We start from the raw sequence: 13587 nt of genomic DNA, 5'->3' as shown, positions 1-13587 counted from the left end.
ATGAATTTTGTTTTATACATGGAGGGAAGCATTTTGAGGACAATTGTTGCAGAAGCTGTCTGTTACAACAGATGTGAGCTCACTTGTACTGTGATAATTCTGTTTTGTGACTGCATTCTTAGATAATGTATCCAGTTTCTACGTATTTGCACGTTTTAACCTAAGTATTGTGCATAATATATCCAGCACATGTTGCCCAAAACAAGCAGAAGCAAAAGAGAGAATTCTCAAACAACAGGACTACAAAATGCATTTTTGCTGCCTGATTTACATTTCCAGTTTAGAACTGTAATCCCTACTCTGTTAAACCTGCCTTTACAGTCATGAAACAGGAATGTGATTTTTTTTGTAGCAAGACCAGAAGCTTTTTCTGGTATGTCAGATCTTTCACCATGAAAAAAGATTCACCCCTTCCCTGTGCAGATCCTTTCCCAGAGGTGCAGGATATAGTTGACACTGCCCAGCCAAAACTGGGCAGGAACCTGTAGGCTGCAATTAACTGGGATTCACTGGAGCTCTTGCCTATTTAATACCAGCTGAGCTTTGCTCAAGGAGAAGAATGAAAAAAACTTTAAAGTGCCTCTCTTTGCTCAAACAGCTGAGACAAATTGTTTGATTAAGAGCTTATATCGTACACAGGGACCTGCTTAAGCCCCCATGCAGGAAATCAGTTGGGCACTGTTAACAGGCAACAGCTCCCCTGAATCACAGCTATATCCTTACAGACATAGAATATAATTTCACTAACGTTTCAGTAGTTATTCCCATTCCTGTTGTCTACCTTCAAGCATGTATTTATCGGAGCATGCCAGGGCAGAGCTCCACAGCACTGAGGGAGGAAATCAAACCTCAACAGATGCCCAGCCTTTCCTCTGGGCAGTCAAGACACGGGTAGGATTGCAAAAGCATCCTCCCAGACTCCAGTAACTATCCTAAGCTGCTTTCTTCTTGAACTCAGCAGCCAACAGACAGCAATGCAGGACATGCTTAACTTGTAGTGTGGAGGATATTTCTTTTGACATAAGAAAAAGATCACATCTTTTTTTATAGCCCAGAGAAAGCTAAGAGAGAGACACACCACTACTGCAGCCACTCACACAATTTCTTGTCCATGCTACCTTCAAGACCAGTAGAAATCTTTCATGCAGCCCTGAGTTTCTGCTTCTTTCTTACTTCTTGTACACTGGCTTGATAGGATGTTTTGTGAAGGTGCTAAGGATAGTCTTCCACAAGGCTTGACCCAGCTATGTTTCCATTAGCTAATGCAAAAATTATGAGGATGCTTTTTTGCTGTCTTAGAGCAGGAGTGAGCATATTCCTGAGATGATTACAATGAAGCACATTTTAAATGCCTTCTAAAATTATGGACATTCATATTTAAAGCTAAAGCTATGCATTTAATCATAAAGGCAGTTGTAAGTTGTTTGATGGGGTTGCATTTAAACCACAAGCCATTCCCTGGGCATACTGTGCAGCAGAGATTAGTCAAAAGGGAGAATTTGGAAAACTTTTCAGCAGGGGAAATCAAAGGAGCAGTAAGCCAGCTGGCTACTAGAAATAAATATTGTTTCTGAGCATACCTGTGCTGTGGGGGGAGCACTTCACAAAACAAAAGAAGTGTGCAAGTATCCTTCTTGCTCTTCCACAATTCTGGAGTCACAACTGACCCAATATTAAATTGAGGTTCTTCCTAATTCTCACACACTCTATCATTAAGGATACAGATTTACAAAGCAAAAAAACAGATTCAGTTTTTTAAAGAAGTAGTGTAGTATTCTTACAAAATGTTCAATGGATTCAAAAGAGCTAGCACTTAGATTTCTATGACTTCCCATTTACTGCTGATCATCTGATAGTGTGTGTGTGCATATGTATATATATATTGATATATGTGGTTGGTTTCTTTTTAAATCTTTGTACTCAACTATTTGAAAATATTCCCTTAGATTTCTACAGAGGTAGTGTAAATCCCCAGAACAATGCCTTGGAGCATTACTTCATAAAGCAATGGGATTCCTCACGATCAAAACATTAAAAAAAACTATACAGGAAACTGACCCTGACTGTTGCTGAGCATGGAGTTAGTATGTGCCCCTGGAGATGTCCTTATGTACTCAATCTTTGCTATATGCAATGTAAGATGTCCAGCCAAACAGGTAAAGAGAAGACCCTTTTTTGCCTCATGAGGTTATACTGTTTGAAAGCAAAACAAGCCAGGAGTGGGAGGTTTCAGAAACCTGAGTGGCAAGAGAAATCTCTGAGCAATACCAAGCTGGCAACCTCAGCAATGAAGGTAGTAATCAATGACCTGCGGTGAAATCCTCGTTAATGGAAATATGGTGGTCAGTTCAGTTGAACCAGAGTTACTTTCTTGTTCTCCACGAGATCATCTTCATGGAGTGGACTTCAGGTGTTTGCGGAACAATATTTTAAAGATGTTTAGCTGTCTGATCTAATTTTTAGATGTAGAAATGCCTCTGCATGGCTCTGACCTTGCAGTTTTGAAATCAGTGAAATCATTGACTTTGTGACTGTAAAATCAAAGCTCTACAGCAGAAAAGAGAGGAGACTTCCAGTGTTGCAACTAAAGTGTTACGTACTGTCCACTGAGTCAAATTAGCAACTTCTAGAGCTGGATTTCTGCTCCTACACTTTTTGTGTGCTAAAATTATCGCAGGAACTGGTTTGTTCAGATCCTTGCACAAATATAGAGGTGTAGGTGTTACTGGAGGAATTAGATCTATTTATTTTGGGGGAACTGAAAATACCTTGAAGAGTACCATGTCTAAGAAGACTTTAGTTTTCAGAGTCTCAGGATCTGCTAGTTTATTTTTTAATTTTTTCATTTTTTTATTTAGGATAGTGATGGTGATGGGAATCCAAGAGCATCTTTTTATTCTTATTGTTATTTTTATTGTTCTTCCTTGGCTTGTTGCTTGTTGGAACATGTTCACAGTATTGGACATATCCCCAGCAGTTTTCTTGAGCTTGGGTTTTAGATAAAGCTTGAAGGCCCTGGCTCAGCATAATACTTGATCATGTATCTTCCCTGCTATGAGTGGGTTTTCTGTCTGAAGCTTGAAAGTGGGTTTTCTGTCTGAAGCTTATACCCCAAAGTTGGGGTATAAGATTAAAAATATTTAATTAGGAGTATAAACTTCTCCAAACACTGCAGTAGGGTTTCCGTTCTCATCCATAAATGGTGAAGGATCTGACCATTTTCTCAGTCAATAGAAAGACTCTCTTTGACTTCATCTGGGTCTGAATAACACAAAAATGAAGGGGTTATTTTTCTTGCCAGGCAGCATTTCAGTGATAATACTGCAACTGTCAGACTGAAGGAGACGGCAGAGGGAGGGTCACTGTAAGTATATGTCAAAGGGATAAAATATGGGTAGAAGCAATTTAATTTTCCTTCTTTGTTGGGTTGGCTCATTTCATCTTGAAACTGAATGCAAGCTCAGCTCCCAGGTCTTTGTAAAATCATCCAGACATAATGTAATTTGGGAAAATAAGTGGTCCACGTATTCTTGATGTGACAACATATAGCTATTAGCATTTTTTCATTTCTCCAATCAATATACATAAAACATGTAGAAGGAAAACAAGTCATGCAATAGGACTCAGATAACTTTTTAATACTGTCAAAATTTTATCAGTCAGCAAATGAGGTAAAGAAAGAATAAGTCAATTTGAAATACCACTGGACAGCAGTGAAACAGACTCTCTCCACCTCTCTATTTGTGTCAGATTTTGGATTTCATTTGTGGGGAACTTCTACCTTTTTGGTAAGTATAGGGAATGGAAAGAGAGAAGGACTCTGCATTGCTTCTCTGTAATCCCTTTGCAAGAGCTACTCCTTTAATTTCCCAGAGGTTTCCAGCAGAATATACCAATATCTTTTTTATCTTAATTTGAATTATGAACAGCAGGAGCACAGGGATCCTGTTTGAAGATCTTTTTTTTTATCCCCTTGAAAAGGAAACTCTTCACAATTAAGAATGTCTAATTAAAAATTCTTTATGATTTCTGTGGGTGGGTTGGTTTGGTTACATTGTTTTTTTTTTTTACTTAATCACTTTATATATGATTTTTTCAGGCACAGCCTGTGTTTGAATTGTGGTGTATGAAAAACAGGAAAAAAAGGTAACCATCTGTATTAAGTTATTATTTTGCAATGTTCCCAGGTAGTTGTCCACCTGAAATGGTTCAAGTGTGGCTAAAACATTAAGGGAATATAATTTGACTTTACTGTAAAGAAAACATTAGAACACTCTTCTGCCCCCCAGCAAACTTTACAAGTGACAAACAGAGGCAAAAAATGCTAGGATACCATTAAGAAGATACAATACATCTATCTCAAACTTATTGTTAGGGCTTACTTAAATGGAATTTAATATAACAGACACATTGCATTGCAAATGAATTCTCTTTTTGCCAAAACTCTAACAGATGTTTAATCAATAAGATAGACCATAAAGGGCAGTGCGATTAGTAGGTCTGAGAAATGCTCTTGTATGATGTTAGGAAGCTGTAATTATGGACCAGATCTCATAAGTATTTTGCACAGATGACACATAACACCAGCATTCTAGCTTATAGGAAAGGCTGCATGGCACTTTTAATATGATTACAGGCACAGAGAGACAACAACCGTGATGTTAGAGAATGCATTTAAACAAATATTGAAAATGTCACTGAATTAAAAAGAAAGGAAAAACCAGAAAGACAAAGCCCAGCTCCTTGGACCTAGTAATCTGGGGATTTTGTCACACTTCTGCTCAAACGGGCACAGACAACAACTCCACCTTCCCCAAGTGCCTCCTCTTATACCCTAAGGCAGAAGACTCAGAATGTTGCCATCCTTTTCCTCACCTTCACCCAGGTAAAGTTGAGCAGGCAGCTGTCCTATCAGCATGAGATGGGACAGGGGGCCTCAGCAAGAGAAGGAGTATCCAAAGCAGATGAGAGCATCCCGAGGGTGCTCTAATTTAGTTTAAGGAGACAAAACCTCTGTGTTTCACCTCTAACATGTTTTCGGATTACACACTCCATGATTATTGGAGTGTGTAATAGTCCTGCTGATCAGCAGCACATTATAGTCCTTATAATTATCTGCTACTTAGCTCCCATGGTAGATGTTACCTGCACTTGGAGCAGCATGGAAATGAAGATTATTGAAGGAGCAGTCCTTGCTGTTTTGACAGCATGATCATACTGTTGAGTGAAGTGGCAACTAGGAGAATCACTGGGTTCATGGCTGTGATGTGAGGTTTGCTACCCTGTCTTCCCCCCAAAACTGTCTGCCTTTGCCATATGTGGAAAAAAACTGGAGGCAGTAGAGCAAAGCATTACTTTTCTTAAAATATCATGAAAGTCCTAGTTGTGCATCTTGTTTTTGAGTTTCTCCAGTAGAGAGAAGCCATTACTTTAGACAAGTGTTCTCTGATTCACACCATGTTCAGACACATGATCCTCCTAAATTACTGAGATTTCAAAAATGTTGCCTTTGTGCATGAATTTGAACTTCCGTATTTAATGCTTTAAACAGATCAATACAGCAATGCTCAACAATCTGGAATTGCTATACTTAACCCGTAATTACAGCTCTTTACTGAAACTTATAACCGGGCTAAAGCCCTTCAAATCTTTGATTAATCAGACTCAGCATAGTGCCCCTCCTTACATATTTCAGAAAAGTAGGTTTATTTCAGTATAGTGAATCATGCAGGTTTTGGCAACAATCTGAAGGGTATACTTTGTCCATGATAAAGTGAAGGAAGTAATATCATTGGATGGATTATGTAAAAGTAAGAAAAATCCCCTTTAAAGTCATGTTCTAGAACTTAATTAATAAATAATTGACTGATTGGCTGGTGTAGTGATAGGCTTCATTGTAGCTAATGAAATTCCATCAATGTATGTCAGCTGAGAATCTGACCAGTAATTCTTCATGTAAGATTTATAAATTGTACAAAGGAAATACATTGTCAGAAAATAAGAACAGTATCCCTATTAATGCACAGTTTTAATTTAGTTATTCCCAAAAAGCATACCTCTCTTTGCCACAGGCCTGAAGTGGTTCAGACCATTTTATTCTATGATGGATCTCCCAGGTGCATAATAAAAAAATGGTTCTCCTGTTAAGTGCAGTCGCAGGTTAACCCATGTATACACATGAGCATGTCAATAGTCAGCACCACTTATGCACCTGAAGCCCCAGTAATAAAAGCACCTGAATGTAGTGGTTCTGTTCTTCAGGAAGTCAATGCCAAACGCTGTCTAAATTGGGTTTCTCTATAAGGTTCCCCTTCTAGGTGGGAGTGCAGAAACTGTGTTGAGCCAGCTTCTATCACATGAGCCTGGCATGCCCTTCTCTTTAGGAAGGTGATAGAGTACGTGAATGCAGGACATCTGATATCTTGCAGTCTTACTGAGACCAGTGAATAGCTGTTGCTCTGTTGCTGCTAAAGCATAAATATTCATTTGTGTAACTTGTAAAGGCAAATGCAGGACACATGTACCGCATACTGCATTAAAAACTATGGAGCCAGCTGATTGAGTCACCTAAGTGTAGGAGGTGGCCTTTTTGTACTACCTATCTATTTTTCCCCTCAAAAGGCAAAGTTTAATGTTGCTTTACATGTAATGGCATTAATAACATATCATCTGGTGGATTTGATCTGTCTTTTGGGCTCATCATTGGGTGCCAAATCTAAAGAATGCCTCTGTTGTGAGGTTCAAGTAATAGTATTGTTGGGTATAGGTACATGAGGTCTACTCAGCCCCCCTAACCACTGTGGATTGCACCCGTGTCTCAGCTGGCAGGGACCCTCAGTACTCCCTGGGACAAAAACCTTCATCCTCACCACCTGTCAGAATGGCTCCTACAAAAGAGGGAACCTCAGTCCTCAAGTGGATGTCTCAGCTTCTTAACTGTAAGCCAACAGCTGATGCAGGAATATGTGCAAAGGAGGACTACAAGGTTAGTGGGGGAAATGGAATGTCTGTATTGGGAAAGGAGATGGGAAAAATCTTGGATTGTTTAGCCTAGAAAAATGAAAGCTGAGATGAGATCTGATTGCTATCTCTAAATACATCAAGAGCATAAACACCAGGGAGGGAGGAGAGCAATTTAAGCCAAAGGACAATGTTGGCAGAGGAACAAATTAGTCTAAACAGTCAATGAATAAATTTTGATTATATAGAGAGGAAGGCTTCTGAGCATCAGAAGAGGGAGGTTCTAGAGTAGTCAGAGGGGACTAGTGGGAGCTTAGCTCCTTCCAAGACAGTCTATTCACAGGGTGCAGTGTCATGTGTCAGCTGGGAGCTGGAGTTGGTAGCCCAAATGGTCACTTCCCATCCACTCTCTGTCCCTTCCAAGTCGACAAATAGGTGGATGGATCTGCCCCTAGGTTTAATCGCTTGGTCTACTCAGAGTTCTGTCCCATGTACTTCTCTGGGTAGCATGTGTTTTCTTTCATTGTTAATGCCAGTAGTAGCCTTCAGGTGTGAGGCATGCTTGGTTCTAGTAGAAAAGGTGCTGTCTTTCTTGTAGCCTGCACAAGTCACAAATTCAACTTGTCCTGTATATGAATATGTATCATTTTAAGTAGGATGCTATTTTAAAGGGTGTGAATCTTATTAAATTGAAGTAAAAAGGTCAGAAATTTGAAGAATCTCATAAAGAAAATTTAATCTAATTCTCATGCTGATTTATTTTTATAAGAGTCTTTTTGGAAGTACACAGACTGACTGTAAATTTTTTTTATTATTATTTTGATTGTTTGTTTCATGATTGTTTGTTTCATGGCCATGCATTTTTTTCCTGTCCAATTAGTATACAAAAACATAATCTAATTTGATGTAACTCATGAGAACAAACTGAAATTCGATTTTTGTGAATAGGAGCTCCTTCTAATATTTGAGATGACATAAGCTACTAGGACAAAATGGCTGGGATTTTTTTACCTCGCTTTTGCTTTGATAGTTTTGCCATTGATGCCTACAAGTTTTTAATTACCTACATGCATTTATATGCATCCATACATATACTTAGATTTTTCTTTTATGTGTTAATTTTTCCTGAACTCTTTTAAGCAGAGACAAATTTGGTCTCATCTGCGCTTTATTAGTTTTCTACTGCCCACGATACTTACAAAAACAACCCTATCAGTTCAGATTTCAGTACTTTATTAAACTCATCAAGACCCAATTTTATTTAGTTGCCCTCTGTTTAAGATATTTAACTTGACAGGGAATAGACTCAGACTCTCTCTGCCTAAGGGTATCTTAACCAGCCCCAGCGGTTCTTTTCCTGGTGATGTGTCCCAAAATTTAGGTTTATCATCTCTTCAAAAGTCTGGGGATGGAGAGCTGCTCACAGTCCTTCCTGTTGGTGTTGTTATTGCATTTTAGATAAATAGTTAGGCCCCTTATATTTTATCATCCTGACCAGCAGGTACAGAATCATTTGTGTCCCCCCACGAAATATTTAAGTATGCTATTCAAAGTGGAGCAGTTTGAGTTGATGAGCCTGAGGGACGCCTGCTTCAGCCCGCACTAATGACTTAGCAGTTGAGAGACTCACTTGAGAGGTTAGAAACATTGGGTCAAATAATTTCTCTAAATCTGTGAAGTACAAAACAGTAATTAAAAAATTACCTACTTTAATCTGGTTCCTATTTTCACCTATTGCAAATGGAGGTTTTATTATTATTTAATCAAACCAATATTTTTTTCCCTCAACTCAGCTGCCAAAGCAAACAAAACATTTCATGTCAATATGTGATGGGTTCGCATGAATGCTTTCATGATACTTCAGTATATTTGTGTCCAGTCAATTGCCTGCATGCAGCAACTCTGTACCATTTCATACACTGCAAGTCCTAGGATGTGCAGGGGCTACACAATGTTGTACAGTAGAAAGACATTTGAGCTAGCTTTAGTTATCTTGGGTATTGAAGCAGAATAGCCACATTACCATGGTACCTCACAAAAGTAGAGTAAATTAGCCCTGGAAATGTTGCACCCATTACTGTCACTACCAATTACAATAATTAATGTTATTCATCTCTAGGCAGCGGATTAAAACTGAACTAACCTATTAGTAACTGAATGTCATTGCAACTGGAGGGTTGTTGGATTGCCAACATGAAGATGGTGATTTCATTTCACTTCCTATTGGCAAATGGCCATGTTCTTTAAATGAATAATAAATGAATACACAACAAGCAAAATCTTGGCTCCCTGGAGCTCTCTATTAACTGAAATGGTGCAGGACGCAAACACATCTGTGTCAGTTATTGAAAACTTTATCATGATACCAGTTATTTCCAGGTTTGAATACAGAAACGAGTTGAGGAAACTGAGGTGCCCTATTTCTCCTTTGGAAAATCACTCTAAAATAAGGGTGTTTGCATACCCATTTATAAGTTTCTTAGTAGATGAATGAATGCCTGCTCCATTGCTGCTTGCTTGTACAATTTCCTGTTTGTTTATTAAATGATCAGTTACAATGAAACACACAACATAAAGAACTAGTCTTGACAGAAATCACCCCTCAGTCACAGCACATGTATTACTACTGTTAGATTATACTATGTATTTCTGTGTAAGCATACACTAATCAATTTTCCAACACTGTTCCAAAAAATAAAACAAAGCTTAAGTCTTAAAGACCTATTATTTGCAATCTTCTAAACATGACTAGTGAAGAAAACCTCAGCCGTATTTCATTTTATAGATACCTATTGCAATTAGACAACAGTTAAGTCTCTTTAGCTCTTTTACTTCATCTGTCTATAGGCTATTTTCCAGATCTGATCTTTTTGATCCATATACTTCTACTTTCTATTTAACATATCCATAGGTGATATGTCATGTTTTGTGTCATGTTTTGACTCTCCCCCCCGAATATGGTTGCTTCTTGCTTGCCCTTTAGTGAATGAGAAACAAGGAAGAACCATTGACCTTTATAAGGAAGAAAACAAGACTCATACAATTTATTACAGAGAGCTATGAACAGGCTCTGTATGAAGTATACATCACTAAATTGATTCCTGGGTATTTGCCAATGTTGGGTTGGGGTTTTATTATCTTGAGGACTTGATTTTTTGTAATTATTTCACTATTTGGGTTTTTTACCATGACTATTTCTACACAGTGTACCAGACTAGAAGTGGACCTAGATTTTAACCCTAATGTGAAACTGACAACATGTAGCTGTTAGTTTGAAGAAAATTAAATGAATATTTAGTTTGCGTGTTTCTAGATAGGGTAGCCAAGATGAGAAATTAACCTTGTGGTCTTGGCAGAGGGATGCTGAATGAGCTCTCTGAGCTACATATGATACAGTTATCATCTTTTGGAAGAACATGGAGCAGAAACTACTTCCTTTGCATCACATTTATTGGATTCCTGGCACACCACTCATCTGGGATATCATAAACTCCTAGGGAAGAATGTCTACTTTTCATTTGCTTTCCAGCCATTTTCAAATTTCTGCATGTTTGTTCTCTTTTTTTGACCTCCTTAGCATGAACTCATGTCCTGTCAGGCTCTTAGACTGTCATGGAAACCAAGCAAGACACTTTCTGGTGTTGAATTTGAGGGAAAATCAATAAAACACTGATTAGTACACATGCCTCTCAAATGCTCAAACTTCCAGGCTGAAAACCATGAGCCCTCAGAGGCAGGATGAAGGTATAAGTAAACATTAGACTTCTACCGCTTCTCAGAAGCTTATCTCTGCATTTTGCCTGCAGTATTGAGATACAGCCTTCTAATTGCATTACATGCATTACATTAGATTTGAGTTTTGGTAAAGCAAATTAAACAGCCATGTCTAAAAATAATGACTGGGGATCCTTAAGCTGACCATGCATCTCAGTCATCTAAAATATAACTCCTACGTGGTCTGCAGTATCACCCATGTTCATAGACAAGCAAGATGTTCATGCTGCAATATTTAGAATCTGTAATGCTTTTAATATGTAAAGTGCTAATCTACTAAGATGTTACTGATAATATTTTTTTTTCTGTGCTTTATTGGTCCTTATTAAATCACTGAAAACCCTGGCCTGGGATTTACAAACATTTACCTTTGCCCTACATAATCCTCTTTAGCTCTAGGAGTTTGAATGAAGATTTTGAATGAATTTTTTTACATTCCAAGAAATATTTAGCTGAGTCAGTCAAGGTGTTACTGCAGCATCATAGGTCTGTCCAGGAGTATAAACAATAGGTAATGACCCTGCAAGGGGCAGCTGGACAAGAAGCTGGAAATGTTATTATGACGAAGCCACACGAGTCTCTATTTCCCACTAGAGGAACAGGCCTTTAAACTTTACTTTGGACCTCCTCTGTGGAAAATGCCAGAACGTAAATGACTTCTCCCACATGCCATGCATTCATCATCTCTGCACAGGTCCTGTGAGCCTTCAACACAGCTCCATCTGGTAAATCGTGATTTTGGCTATGCTAATAAGAATGTATTTGGTTGCTGGAGGGGCAATTAGGGAGGAAGGGTATTTCTTTTTCTCCCTATGTTGTAGAGAAAGGATGTGTTTCACAGTCTGTGCCAACTGGAGAAGAGCTTTCCTGAGATTGAATTCTATAAAGGAGTTTATTTACTCTCCAGCAAAAGAGTTTGCTATTGGTCAGCTCCTGATTCAGTTGCCATGCTCTTAGCACTGCCTATTCAGTGCTGCAAGTTTCGTGATTTGCAGAGAAAACCCACTGGAGAGACAAAGGTACAGCATAGCTAACTGAAAATTTGTCATAGAAAGAGAAAGCATTTTTCTGTTCTTAATGCAGCAGTAAATTCCATATTCTACAAACTGCAGTAGCAGAAGCAGTGGAATGTCACACCTCACCTCAACACAGAGTGGTGGCCTGCGCTAGTAGGTAAAGAAGCTCTCAGTGATCCTTTCTGCTGTTTTGTTCTCTACAGACACCAAAATGCTAATGAATACGCAAAGTCCTTGTTGGGATTTTCTTTTTCAGTAGCCTCTTTTGACAAGACACAGCTGGCATTTTCATTCAGCATCCATCAGTATACCAGTTGCAATGCCTTACTGCAATCTTTTTGTCTCCATTGTTGCCCTGTTTTCTGTTGCGCTGGCTGTAAATGAATCCATTTGTGCAATTAGCACTGGGACTGTAAAGTGTCTAATAACAGGGAAAACAGGAGTCTGTGCACTGAGGAAACTAGATGCACAAAATGATGCAACCAGATGAGACAGTGTCATGTTTTGTGGCGTCTGACATTTTTTGTGAACAGAAGTGGAATATTCTCATTGTTGTTTCAAGATATTTGGAGGTATTATAGCAGTAAGGGCCTCAACCAGGAAATATCTAAGAGGTACCACTGGAAATAATTTTAACACAGACTTCTATGATTAGCCATTTGTTTTCTATGTAAAGTATGTGCTTGAGAATCAGCAGAACTAGTGTTTGAGGCATTGGCTAATATAAATCTTTACTTAAAACTAAGATTGTCCAATAAATTGAAGTTGTTCGGTCTGTCTTCAACTGAAAAATGGCAATATGGACGTGTTTGTTGCACAATAGAAATGATACTACAGGGTGCACAGAGTAGTGCAATATGATGGTGACTAGGCTTGCATTTGAAGCTGACAATGGCTGGAGCTTAAAGGGGCCACAAGGCAGACTTAAGTTGTACAAAAGTGCAACTAATAGCGTGTTGTAGAGCAAAGCCTTCAAAACTATGTACAGAAAATACAGGGCCACAGCTCAAAGTGATTGATCTCAGCTGTATTGTTTTGTAGAGCTTGGTGAAATTTTTTTTCTAGCACAAGAAGTTTTATTTCTTTAAGAGTAGGCATCGTGCAGGGAAAGAGCTCTGAGTGCATGGTCCTGGAGCCTCTATGAGGAAGCTTGAGCTAAAATGCTGTCCTGACCTTTAGAGAGGATGTCAGAGGATCTTTGTGTGTGGCTGTCTGCACTTAGGATCCAGCACCATCATCCACTAAACAAGATTTCTCATGGTTTTCCACCAAACTCAGTGGAATTGCTCATGTGTGTTAATGTTACTCAGCTGTACTTATAGTGCTAGAACCTCAGGCATGATGGACAAGTTAATTATAAATAGGTCAAAATGTGATGAAGCTTAAGCTGCAGTTGTAAAATTTGCCATAGTTATTAAATATTTAGGCTACTGTCATACTTGGACTGATTGCTCTAAGGTTACAAAGAAAGTCTCTAATATTTATGGCATGTCTTGTTCACTTTTTCTTGACACTGTCTTGAAGTAATGGAGACAAGGTGATGGATTTTTTTCAAGCATCTATAACAGTTGTATTTTAAAGTTTGCTTAATGCAAATTTAGAAGACAAGAATTTGAGGAGATACACTTTAGGGCAGAAAAGTTTAGAAGCAAACAGCTCTTTACTTTGTGGTAGAGATAACAGGTATTTCGTACAGTGCCACTATGCATTTACTATATAGGTGTTATATATACATATATTGTATTAGAAGACCTTTCAAGTTTTTCTTGGGTCTACTTTTCCTCTTTGTCCCTCTCCCATCAGACAAAATTCTTTAAACTATAAATAATAAGGGGTG

Source organism: Cuculus canorus, chromosome 1 (assembly GCF_017976375.1).
Source record: "Cuculus canorus isolate bCucCan1 chromosome 1, bCucCan1.pri, whole genome shotgun sequence".
NCBI lineage: Eukaryota > Metazoa > Chordata > Aves > Cuculiformes > Cuculidae > Cuculus > Cuculus canorus.
This window is presented reverse-complemented; position numbering follows the sequence as displayed.